Consider the following 12339-nt stretch of genomic DNA (forward strand, 5'->3'; position numbering starts at 1 on the left):
CTGTTGGTGAGGAGTGGCAGACACGTCAATCATTTACCTGCAGATATCAATGCATGCTTCATAAGGATAGCTCATCAATGTTGGCCACATTCAGTTTCCTCTGCATAACACAGTAATTACTTTGGAGAAAGAGGACTGCAGATGCTGGAGATCAGGGTTGGGTGTGTGGCGCTGGAGAAGCACAGCAGGTGAGGCAGCATCAGGGACCGCATTACTGATGAAGGGCTTATGTCCAAAACATCGATTGTTCTGCTTCTGGGATGCTGCCGGACCTGCTGTGCTTTTCCAGCAACACACTTAATTATTACTTTGGGCTAGGGTAGTGCTGAGGATGCGTCTTCAAAAAGGGACCAATTTACTTGGCCCAAAGCTCACAATGTTTAATTAAAATGATGGGCTGAAAGGTCTTTATGGCACAGTGGCAGCTTCCCCACCTCTGGACCTGAAAACCTGGGTTCACGTCCCACTTGCCCCAGAAGTGTATCAGGGAAAAAGAAAAATCAATGTGATGTTGATGTGGTGTCGGCAGAAAAAGAATTGAAGGGCTCTTTTGGGTCCATGCTTCTAAGCCAGGAGGCCCTGGTTCAAGTCTCACCGAATTCAGGGGGAATATCATAACACATCTGAACAGGTTGGTTATAAATATCGACAGCAGCAGCACAGTGGTACTGTCCCTACCTCTTGGCTTAAATACCTGGGTTCTGGTCCCACCTGCTCCAGTGGTGTCTAGTAACATCTCTGCACAGGTTCTCGATGGGCTGAATGGCCAAACCTCTCCTCCTAAAAGTGTCCAAAGTTGACCAGGCAGAATAGAGGGAGGCGATTTTATGGCCACTAATTTAGTGATGGATCGGAAGGTGGAGGGAGACACACTGAAAATTCTCTCCCCACTGCCACCACTACCCTGTAACTGTAACTACACCATTGATTATCACAAGTTTCTTCCATCCAAAATTTGGACACTTTCAAATGTTGAAATAAACATCACCAAAAGGTTTGGCAATATGGAATTAAACAGGATATAAATATATTGATGCACATGGATATCATCTGCAGATTAGGAAGTACTGAGATACACAGCTTTTTAGAAAATGCTTTGAAGAATAATGGTTGTGCAACAGAAATAGACAGTATAATCTCATTTTACCAAATGAAAAATTAAATGCTCATTTATTCAGCTTAACTCCACATGCTTTGTATAAAATTACATTTGGAATGTCCAGTTTGTGGACTACAGCTGCCTCCTCTTCATCATGGCCATGCAATCCCTTTCCACGCCCATCCCCCACCAGGATGGTCTCCGGGCTCTCTGCTTCGTCCTGAAGCAAAGGTCTGAACTGTCCCCACTCCCACACCACCCTCCTCCTCACCCTCAACAACTTCTCTTTTAACTCCTCTCATTTACTCCAGACCAGAGGGGTGGTCAAGGGGACCCACATAGACCCTGGTTATGCCCGTCTGAGCAGTGGGGTGTGTGGAACATTTCTTGTTCCAGTACAATTCTGGCCCCACCCACAACCCTTTCCCCCATGTATCAATGATATCATTGGGGCTGCTTCCCTTTCTTGCCCAGAATTGGATTTTTGCTTCCAGTTTCCACCCCACCTTCACCTGGTCTCTCTCTGACTCCTCCTTTCCATTTCTCAACAATTGTTTCTATTCCTGGGGATAGACTGGCCACTAATATCCACTATAAACCCATCGACTCCCGACAGCTACCTGGACTATACATCCTCACACGCCGCTTTCTGTAAAGACACCATTCCATTCTCTCAGTTCCTCAGTCTCTGTCACATATGTTCCAATGATGCCAACTTCAACAAGGGAGCCTCCGAAATGTCCATCTTCTTCCTCAATTGAGGATTCCCCTGCACCGTTGTTGACAGGACCCTCAACTGGGTCTGACCCACCTCCGGCACTTCTGCCCTCACACCCTCTCTTCCTTCCTGCCATAGCGATAAGGTTCCTCTTATCCTTACCTACCAGATCCACCAGCATCCACATCCAGAAGATCATCAGCTGCCATTTCTACCACCAGACACCGATTCCCCTCCCCTCCCTTGTCGGACTTCCACAGGGACCATTCTCTCCGGGTCACCTTGGCCCACTTGTCTTTTACTCCCAACAGCCCCCCACATCTTCCCCGCAACCACCGAAGGTGTAACACCTGCCCATTTACCTTCTCCCTCCTCGGTATCCAAGGGCCCAAACACACATTCCAGGTGAAGCAGCACTTTACTTGCACTTCCCACAATCTAGTCTCCTTCATTTACTGTTCACACTGTGGTCTTCTATATATCAGGGAAACAAAGCGTAGACTGGGTGACCACTCCACAGAACATCTGCAAAAAAGAGCTGCCAGTTGCCTGCCACTTTTACACAGACATAAACCCAGGGCCTATGTCGGTCCCCTTGGCCACCCCTCTGGTCTGGAGTAAATGAGAGGAGTTAAAAGAGAAGTTGTTGAGTGTGAGGAGGAGCTTAGCCAAAGGAGGAGGGGGGGTGGGGACAGTTCAGGCCTTTGCTCCAGGACGAAACAGACAGCCCTGAGACCATCCTGGTGGGGGATGGGCGTGGAAAGGGATTGCATGGCAATGACGATGAGGAGGCAGCTGAGAGCAAGATCTGTCTCAGGCTTGGTGCAGTGCTTCAGAGAAGCTCAGCACAAACTGGAGGACCACCACCTTATTTTCCACTTGGGGTCCTGCAGCCCTCCGGACTCAATATCGAGTTCAATAATTCTAGGGCCTGAATTCTCCCATGCCCTAGTCCCCAATCCCACACACATCAGGCCTAGTTATCACATAGTCTGCCATCACACACTACCTATTGTTAGTTACTGACAGTCTCCATTAACAGCTATTCATTCTCCTTGCCAGATCATTATCAAATCCTTTGTCTGTCCAACTGCTCTCTTCTCTCTTTGGGCTCTACCCCCACCTATCATTTATTTCTTATCCCCTACCCCCACCCTACCTTCTGCATATAAATCAACATTTTCCTAGCTACCCGTCAGTTCACCAGGCCTGAAATGTTAACTCTGATTTCTCTGCGCAGATGCTGCCTGACCTGCTGAGCTTTTCCAGCAACTTTGTTTTTGTTTCTGATTTCCACTGGAAATGTGTTGCTGGAAAAGCGCAGCAGGTCAGGCAGCATCCAGGGAACAGGAGAATCGACGTTTCGGGAATAAGCCCTTCTTCAGGAAGGGCTTATGCCCGAAACGTCGATTCTCCTGTTCCCTGGATGCTGCCTGACCTGCTGCGCTTTTCCAGCAACACATTTCCAGCTCTGATCTCCAGCATCTACAGACCTCACTTTCTCCTTTCTGATTTCCAGCATCCGCAGTTCTTTCGGTTTTAATATTGGAAGGGTCACTGGCTTTTTCCAATATTTGGTATCGGTTACTTTAAATCAGATAGCTTATGTAAATCGTTGCTCAAAATAGAGTCACAGATGTACAGCATAGAATCAGACCCTTCAGTCCAACTCAACCATGCTGACCAAATATCCTAAACTAATCTAGTTCCTTTTGCCAGCATTTGGCCTATATCCCTGTAAACCCTTCCTATTCATATACCCATCCAGATGCCTTTTAAGTGTTGTAATGGTATCAGCCTCCACCACTTCCTCTGGCAGCTCATTCCGTATACGTACCACTCTGTGTGAAAATGTTGTCCCTTCGGTCCCTTTTAAATCTTTCCCCTCTCACCTTAAACCTATGCCATGTCAGCAGGAGGTTCTGGGCCTACTGCAGGACTTCAGCACATAACAGAATCAGATAGTTCAGTGGGATACTCGAACGTCCCCACAGCTTTCAGACAGTTAAATTACACTGGTCAACCATGCAGCCATGTCTTTCATAGTTCAAACTCAATGAATGGCCTGGTTTGGTGCCATCTTACTGACCTGATCGAGCTAGAGCATCTCCAGCATACTTACTCTTCTCGCTCTGTACCTCTCCACATTTATTGCCGATCACTACCTTGTGGAGAACTTGCAGATTATTGTTTTATATTGAAGGCACAAGCTATGTGTAAATTTTTGGTTGTTATTATTGAGGGAGTACTGCACTGAATGAAATCTCAAAGAGACCCTACAATGAGGTGCATGTAAAAAAAAACCACAGCACTTTTCATTAAGAGACTCTTGCTATGTCCACATCAGCAGCTCTCTTCATGAATGCACCAAAATCGACTGGTTATTTACTTCACCGCTGTCTACGGGACTGTACTCTGTTCAAAACGGTCACTCACTTTCCTACAAAACAGGGAACATGCTTCTGAATTTATTTAGGACATGGTAGCAGAGTAGCAAATGGGGAAGTATTTCCCTTATGTGATGTGATTTCAGATCTTTGAAGCGCTTACTAAGGTAATACAACTCTGTCTTGAATACCCAAAAACCATAAGCTGCACTCACAAAAAAAATCCCCCAAAAAAGTTGAAAGTTGGACAGTAAATTTATATTGAAAAACAACTGCTTACAAGTCACATGCTCCAATTTCAACATCAGCAAATTGTGTTAATAAAGTGTCTTTAATATAGCAAAATGAGCTGAGGTACTTTGTGAAAGCAGTAGCATATAGATTTTGACATACTAGGCACAGGAGAGCTAGATGCTAAGGAATGGCACAAGAGGAAAGCATACAGTAAAGCAAAAGGTGTAATATGAAAATTCCAAAGTTTAGGGTCTTGGCTGTTGACCACCAGTTGTAGGGTGATTAAAATTGGGATGCTCAAGAGGCCAGAATTCGAGGTGCACAGATATCCCAGTATTGCAAAAGGAGAGATCATCAAGAAAAAGCAGCCAAAACCTTGGAGGAATTTGAAAATAAGGATGTGAATCTTAAAAGTTGAGGAAATGCTTAACCAGGATTGGATGTAGTCGACAAATCCAAATGTGAATGGACCTTAGTTCCAATTAGAATATGGATAGCACAAAGTTTTGGGTAACTAAAGATAACTTCTTTACAAAAAGGGAATACTACACTTTAAAATAAGTCTTAGTTAAGGATGGCCCTTGGTATGGACAATGCAAGAGACCATTCAGAAGAGTGCTGGAATAGTCAAGCGTGGAGATCGCAAAGTCATGGATGAGGTTTTATCAGAGATAGGGATGGAGTCAGAGGATGTTATGAATGTGCCTTTGTGATTCTTTTTAAAAAGGAGGGGAAGAAACAGTTCAGCTTACAAACTTCATGTTGCTTCAGAACATGTACATATGCTATGGTTAACCAAGAGTATCAGTTTTAGTCATAGTGGAAACGCTTTCCATCACCAAACAAATTTTTAAAAATTTAAATCAGATTTAATAATGAACCTCCAATCGGTGAATAAATAGGTACTTTGCAAAGAACAGAAATGGTTGAGAGAGACAGGACAATGTGTTTCACAGACAACCAAGTCATAGTGACTGAGTGCAGTGTCAGAAAACATGCACAGCAAGATCCCATAATTATTTTACTTCTGCAGTGACATTGGTCAAGGGAAGAATATTGATCAAGATTAGAGAAATACTGAAATTAAAATAAACTCTCAATGCTGGAAACACTCCGGTACTCACTAATCTCAGATGCTGTCAGGCTGGTGGAGAGTTGCAGCATTTTTAGAATGGATTCCCAGCGGCACTTCCTTACCAGAAATCTTTTGGGGGCTGACATCTTCCCCAACCATAGCAACTGGAACAGTCAGAAATTTAATGCCTCATGAAAACTGCAAATCAAATGATGCTGTGCTTTCCCAGTTCTGCCCCACACAAGCTACAAGCTCCAGTTATGTCTGAATCCACAACATCTGAGGTGGATGTATCTTACTGACTTCTGCAACACAATCAGACTTCTCAGCCCAATACTGTGTCGGAGTTTATGCTTCACACAAGCCACCTGCTGCTTTCCTCATCTAACCCATCAATATATCAAAAGCAGAGGCTGACGATATACTCTCCCAATCACCAGCACCAATATCCATATGTTCATTTTCAAAACTGTAAGTAACAGACCTCACTTCCCAAAAAACGTAAAGACAGCAGAGACACGGGGTGGAGAAGGAGAAGGGTACAAGCCTGTTAGACACCTTTTCAAACAACAGTAATTAATTAATTAAGACTGCTGCTTCGGAAACAAATTCAGCTGTTCTTTAGCCTTTTATGGTGTTAGCTAAAACTTCTTGCTGAGTCAGTTTTGCTCTGTCACAGACATGCTGGTGCAGAATATCCTATCTGAAGTTAAGAAAATGTAGAATCAGTAATTTCACTGACTATTCTAATACCCCAAAGGAAAAAACGCCAAAACAGCCAGCATCTTCATGTTTCTTCTCTAATTTAATCAAGACATTTTAGACATCATTGAACCATGGCAAGGATCCTTCATATTCACCTTGCCTCACAAGGCGGGAACAGACATAGGACTGCAGCTTTTTTGACCATCCACTATTGCATATAAAAAGAGTTAAAAAGGTTGTTTAACCATTTAAGCATGTTCGCCATTTTATCAGCCTAAAAATATGACAAGCATCGCCAGAGGGTGAAAGCATATCAATATAAAAGAAGTATTTTTTAAAAGCACTGATACAGCCCTGGTGTGTTTTTGGTGATGTCGGAAATAATTTCAGAAACGTAGAATTTTGTAAAGATTTTTAAATTCGGGCGGTCCATAAAAGAGCATACACGCATACGCACACCATGCATGAAATACTCCAACTGAAAAATAAAATGCTCAAAAAAGGCTCCTCTCATTTTAAATGTTTTGAATGAAGCACAAAACTGCCATTGAACCGCGTCGTAGCACTGGCTGATCAATCAAAAGGCCTTCTCTTCTCAAGCTGAACAGCTCGATCACATGGTTAACAGACAAGGAAGCACTCTTGTCAAACCTCATTCAGTCGCCCTACAAGAGCAACCCAAAAGATTCCTCAAAACAAATCTTACAAAAAGGTTTCACCCAACAATTCATGGGGCTATGTTTACCTGTGCAACTACAGATACCCCTCACATGCATGACAGACAAAATCTGTGCAACAATATGTATATATATGCACCAAGTTGCATTTATATAGTGCCTTTCATGATCACAGGAGTTTTCCAAATGCTTCACTGCCAGCAAACACTTTTGAAATGCCAGTCACTATTTACCTATAGGAAGCATGGCAAGATCCTATAACAGCAATGTGATAAAAAGAGGAGGTCACCTGCTCATGGTGTTGCTAGATGATGAAACATTGGTTCGATCACCATGGAGAACAACCCAGCTGGTCAAATAAATATTTTTTACATTGACAGCAGGGAGCAGAAAGACCTCAGTTCAGCATCTCATCCAAAAGACAGCCACTGACAATTCAGAACTCCCTCTGTTCAACTGAATGCCAGCCCTATCGTCGTTCTCAAGTCTGCAGAGTGGAATGTGAAAGCACAAACTTCTGACTAAGAAAGAGAGAGTTACCCACTGAGTCATGGCTTCCATACATTTACACACTACTGTACACTCACAGAGGCACATGTACCTTTTAAAAACTCTCTCATGGGGTATGTGAGTCACTGACAAAGCCAGCCAGCAGTTTTTAAGCCATCCCAGATTGCTTGGCTTGCTGGGCCTCATCACAGGGAAGCCGAATACATTGCTGTGGGTCTGGAGTCAAGGCTAGACCAGGCAAGGATGGCAGATTTCTTTTCCTAAAAGCGATGGGTTTTTACAACAAAAACAGAAATTGCTGGGGAAGCTCAGCAATTCTGACAGCACTGGAGGAGAGAAATCAGAGTTAGCGTTTGAGTCCAGTGACTCTTTCTCAGGGGTTTTTATAACCACAATTTTGTGGTCACCATTGCTTAGAATAATCGTCAATTCTACATTTAATTAATTTTATCCACAGGAAGTGAAACAGTGCATCCAGAACATTACCCCAGGCCTCTTACTAGCCCAGTGACATTCCACTGCAACACCCACCCATGCACATGATACCATGGCACTATATTAAATAAAAAATGGATATTTGTCCTGGGGACACAGGCGTGTCCACATTAAAAGCCTACATATACATACACCCATACAGTGTCGTTTACTCCACATTATCAATGCAAATCTCAACTCTTCAACGTTGTAATGAAGTTAGTTATCACACCTTTCTGCGATATCTTGGGACCTGGGTGCATCGATACTATACCTCAACAATCATCCCACGATTTATGATGTACTGAATGGAGCAGAGGAAGAAAACAAAGAATATTCACAGAGAAAAGTTGACATGTGGGCACAAGTAACACACCTTTCTTAAAAAAAAAAGACAAAAATGAAATAAGTTAAATATTACGCTGAAACTGAGCCGGATATGCCAGACGCTTGCTATGATCCTTAGTGTCTGGCAGGTTGGTTTCCCAGATAATTAAAGTTAATGGACTTAAAGTTGGCAATTCTGCAAAATTATTTTCAATAGGTTTCCCTGTGGCATTTTGAGCGCCTCCTTCAATTATTTAACAGTTTGACAGCAAAGCAAGATGATTTATCAGTGCTCTTCTATAGTTATTTTTAATAACTGACAGTAATTATGCATTTGAACGCGAACCAAAATATTCCCAACAGCTATTTAGTACGTTAATACTTTGAAGAAAGGCATTTATCTATGTATGATGAAGTATAAAGGTTTCGAAATTAAAGCCTTAAAATTCAGAAGGTAACAGGATCAATAACAATTTGAACAAAAAGACGACTGCTCCCTTTTAACGATATGCCAATCTTCCCTATTCCTGCTATCTCCTCCAGCCCCTCCAAATCTTGATTGAATCTCCAACTTTTGTGGCTTCATCATTGGTAGCTTTGCTTCTAGCCACCGACTCTGTAACCCCCTCCCCATCATTTCCTGTTCTGCACCTTAAAGTCTTCCTCTTTCCTGCCCTGGTGTTCCTTTAATGGGGCTTGGCAGTGTACCTTGCTTACTAATGCTTTTCTGAAGTGTCTTGGGATGTTTCATTACACTGTAGAGGCACCTTTGTTGAACCTTTCTCCTGGGAGATGTCTAAAGCCCAGGGCTACAGAATGTTTTCCAAAAGCCTCCCGAGAGATCGAATTGTCAAGCAATGCAGGACTCAGGGATCAGATCAGAGCCAACTCTCAGTGTTCACCGTTCTATTGCAAACTGATGAACAACAAGGGGATTTGGCCAACTTTGACGTGGATCATGAAGAATAATTACTCTCTCCAATCTGCCTCTCATTAAAACAAAAAACAGCTCAGGAGTTTGCACTTTCTTCCTGCTACCTGCCTGTGGACCAGCAGTGGACTGATGACCTGTTAGAAAGGAATCCAAGGGAGTGGAAGAAACACAACAAAGTGGGACAGAAAAATATCTCAATTATAAATGAAAAGGAATGCCATTCACATGCAGTTAAATTCACGCGTGCAAGTGCACGACAGAACTGTTACAGCGCAAAAGGAGGCCATTTAGTCCATCAATTCTGGACTGGCTCTCTGAATGAGCATTGACTTAGCTTCATTCTCCTACCTTTCCCCCTTCAGCCATGAATGCTGTTCTTGATACATAAATTATTCCTTGGTAGTACAGAACTTCAGCCTTGTGAAAAACTGACAAGTTGTCAAAGCTTTTGGTTGTGTCTTCATTTCACTACAAGGAATAGATTTGGTGACGTCCCCCCCCCCCACAGACTGCTTCCTGTGTCCTAGTTTCTGATGAGGGATAGATTAAAAGCTTTGACTTTGTCCCATGTGAAGCAATTTTTTATTTGTTTCCATTTAAATAATCATTCAATACCCTAGCAAATGCCTCAGTTGAAACTGCCTCCGTCACATTTCCAAACAATGCATTCCCTACCCCAATGTTTCTTCTCACAAGAAATTTCTTTATAGCTGTGCTCTCTCATTCTAGATCGTTTTCCGGAGTCTCAGATGTCTACAACACACAGAAAAAAGCCATTTGGCCCGTCAATTATGCAATGGTCAAGAACAAGTACCTTTCTCCCTACCGAAATTGTAAACCAAGGTAACTACGGATGGTGTAAATCAGAAAAAGTTTTGAGGAAGGGCCACTCGACCCGAATTGCTAATTCTGGTTTCTCTCCTTGGATGCTGTCAGACAAACTGAACTTTTTCCAGCAATTTCTGAACAGGAAGCGGTCCAGCCCTCTGGTTCACGATGTTTGCCGAACACTACCAAGGGCAAATTAAAATAATGCCCTAGATCTATAGCCTTCCGTTCATCCCATACGTATACTCTTTTGTTTATCTCTACCTACTCTGTCCAGACCCCACGGTACGTTGACAACTCCTGCCAAAGCTCCCCTTAAAAGGTTTATATATATAAAAAATATTTTTCATCAACCTGTTCAGAGTTGCTATCAGACACCTCTGGAGCAGGTGGGACTTGTACTCAGGTCTGCCGGTCCGGTGGTCGGGGCATTACAACTGTACAGTCCTAATTTCTCCACACTACGTTCACAGCTGAAGTTTCTTGTTGACTAGAATTGTCTGCTAAGGCTCTGTACCACCCACCCCTCCTGATTTCTACAATAAGGCGGGGCGGGGAGGAGTGTGGGAGTGTGGAGAGATACCACAACTATCCTGTTTAAAAAAAAATCAACAGCGAGAGAGAGAGAGAGAAAAAAACAAAACAGAAGTCATACCGGACTTGAAACGTTAACCCCGTTTCCTCTCTCCACAGAAACTGCCTGACCTGTCGACTTTCTCCAGCACGTTGGCGTGTTCATGTCATTTTGCGACTGCACAGAGCCAAGCGGATGGACAGATAATCGGGCTTCATCTGTTATGTGGTGGCGAGTCAGGAGAGTGGGACACACTCAGGGAGAGCTATAAATACCAGGAGGTCTCACTGCAGACTATCCTGAACGACTTTCACTCAGTCAGTGCATAACACATTAAAATCCAAAGTCTTTTTTGACCTTTCACTCACTCTGGCGAAGTGAGGAAGTGGGTGATCTACCAGTGAGTAAAATCCTCCCCACCGAAAGCTAATTAAAGCAACTGTTCCCTCCAACAGATGTAAAAGCGCTAAAATACAAACAAACTTGAAGCGGACAGTTTCAACCCCAGCGGCAGTTCAGAGGGAGAGGCGTTGACTTGTACTGCAACTCTTGGGGGGGATAAAAAAAAAGGCCTCCTTCATTCGCTGCTCAGCTTTGGGGTTTTCTGGTCGAACCAGCCGAACTGGTTAACTCACAGCACGGCTTGTACGAAATAACGCGTGTGGTGAGGCCGTTCCCTATTCTGGTTGGTGCACACCAGGGCTAGCAGCGGCTGAGATCAGGAATGAGGTTAGTGATTAACGAGAAATTGCTGTGGCCGGGACATGTCAGCATCCAGGAGGCAGGGAGTAGTATACTTGTACAATTCTGTACTGCACAGTCCTAATTTCTCCAAACTACGTTCACAGCTGAAGTTTCTTGGCTCTCCCAATCCTCTCCACCTGACCACACTGTTCATCTCAAGCTGCTATTTTCACATTTCCACTGTGCTAACGGGACAGGCTCGGTGTTCTACTTGGAGGTCCCCTCTCCAGTGGCTTCTGACCCTAATTTACTACAAAACAAAGCAATTTGGAATTGCAACATTCTCTGCCATGCTTCCGGCTCCCCGGTGGTAAGCTTGAGCATTTCAGGCTCTGTACTACCTCTGGCCAGTCCATGTTGGAGCTGCTCGACTTGGGAGCCTATCAGTAAGCAGAAGAAAGATTAGATTCTCTACGGCATGGAAACAGGCCCTTCGGGCCAGCAAGCCCACGCTGACCCTCCGAAAAGCAACCCACCCAGACCCATTCGTCCGCCCACATTTACCCGTGGCTAATGCACCGAACAAAATAGGTGAATTGGCCATGCAACACTGCCCAATCTGCACATCTTTGGACTGTGGCGGAAACCGGAGCACCTGGAGGAAACCTACGCAGACAGACAGATAAATGCGAAGTGCTGCATTTTGGGAAAGCAAATCTTAGCAGGAATTATACACTTAATGGTAAGGTCCTAGGGAGTGTTGCTGAACAAAGAGACCTTGGAGTGCAGGTTCATAGCTCCTTAAAAGTGGAGGCGCAGGTAGATAGGATAGTGAAGAAGGCGTTTGGTATGCTTTCCTTTATTGGTCAGAGTATTGAGTACAGGAGTTGGGAGGTCATGTTGTGGCTGTACAGGGCATTGGTTAGGCCACTGTTGGAATACTGCATGCAATTCTGGTTTCCTTCCTATCGGAAAGATGTTGTGAAACTTGAAAGGGTTCAGAAAAGATTTACAAGGATGTTGCCAGGATTGGAGGATCTGAGCTACAGGGAGTGGCTGGGGTTGTTTTCCCTGGCGCCTCGGAGGCTGAGGGGTGACCTTATAGAGGTTTAC

General features: G+C 44.0%; 1 protein-coding gene across 5 annotated transcripts in view; it reads right to left on the bottom strand.

Annotated features, from left to right (window-relative positions):
- Nucleotides 1–12339, bottom strand: part of hic2 (hypermethylated in cancer 2) — an 80502-nt gene that overhangs the window by 4823 nt on the left and 63340 nt on the right. The window contains exon 1 of one of the 5 annotated variants that reach the window (XM_043715370.2): nt 10624–11419. The exons of 3 other annotated variants lie outside the window; for them this stretch is intronic. The gene's annotated coding sequence lies outside the window, so the exon portion shown is untranslated. Of the gene's footprint in view, nt 1–10322; nt 10421–10623; nt 11420–12339 lie in introns of those variants that run through there. One more of the 5 variants, XM_043715366.2, reaches the window with a different exon arrangement.

Source organism: Chiloscyllium plagiosum, unplaced genomic scaffold, assembly GCF_037043375.1.
Source record: "Chiloscyllium plagiosum isolate Xiang-an unplaced genomic scaffold, Cpla_swu_hap1 HiC_scaffold_24, whole genome shotgun sequence".
NCBI classification, from domain to species: domain Eukaryota; kingdom Metazoa; phylum Chordata; class Chondrichthyes; order Orectolobiformes; family Hemiscylliidae; genus Chiloscyllium; species Chiloscyllium plagiosum.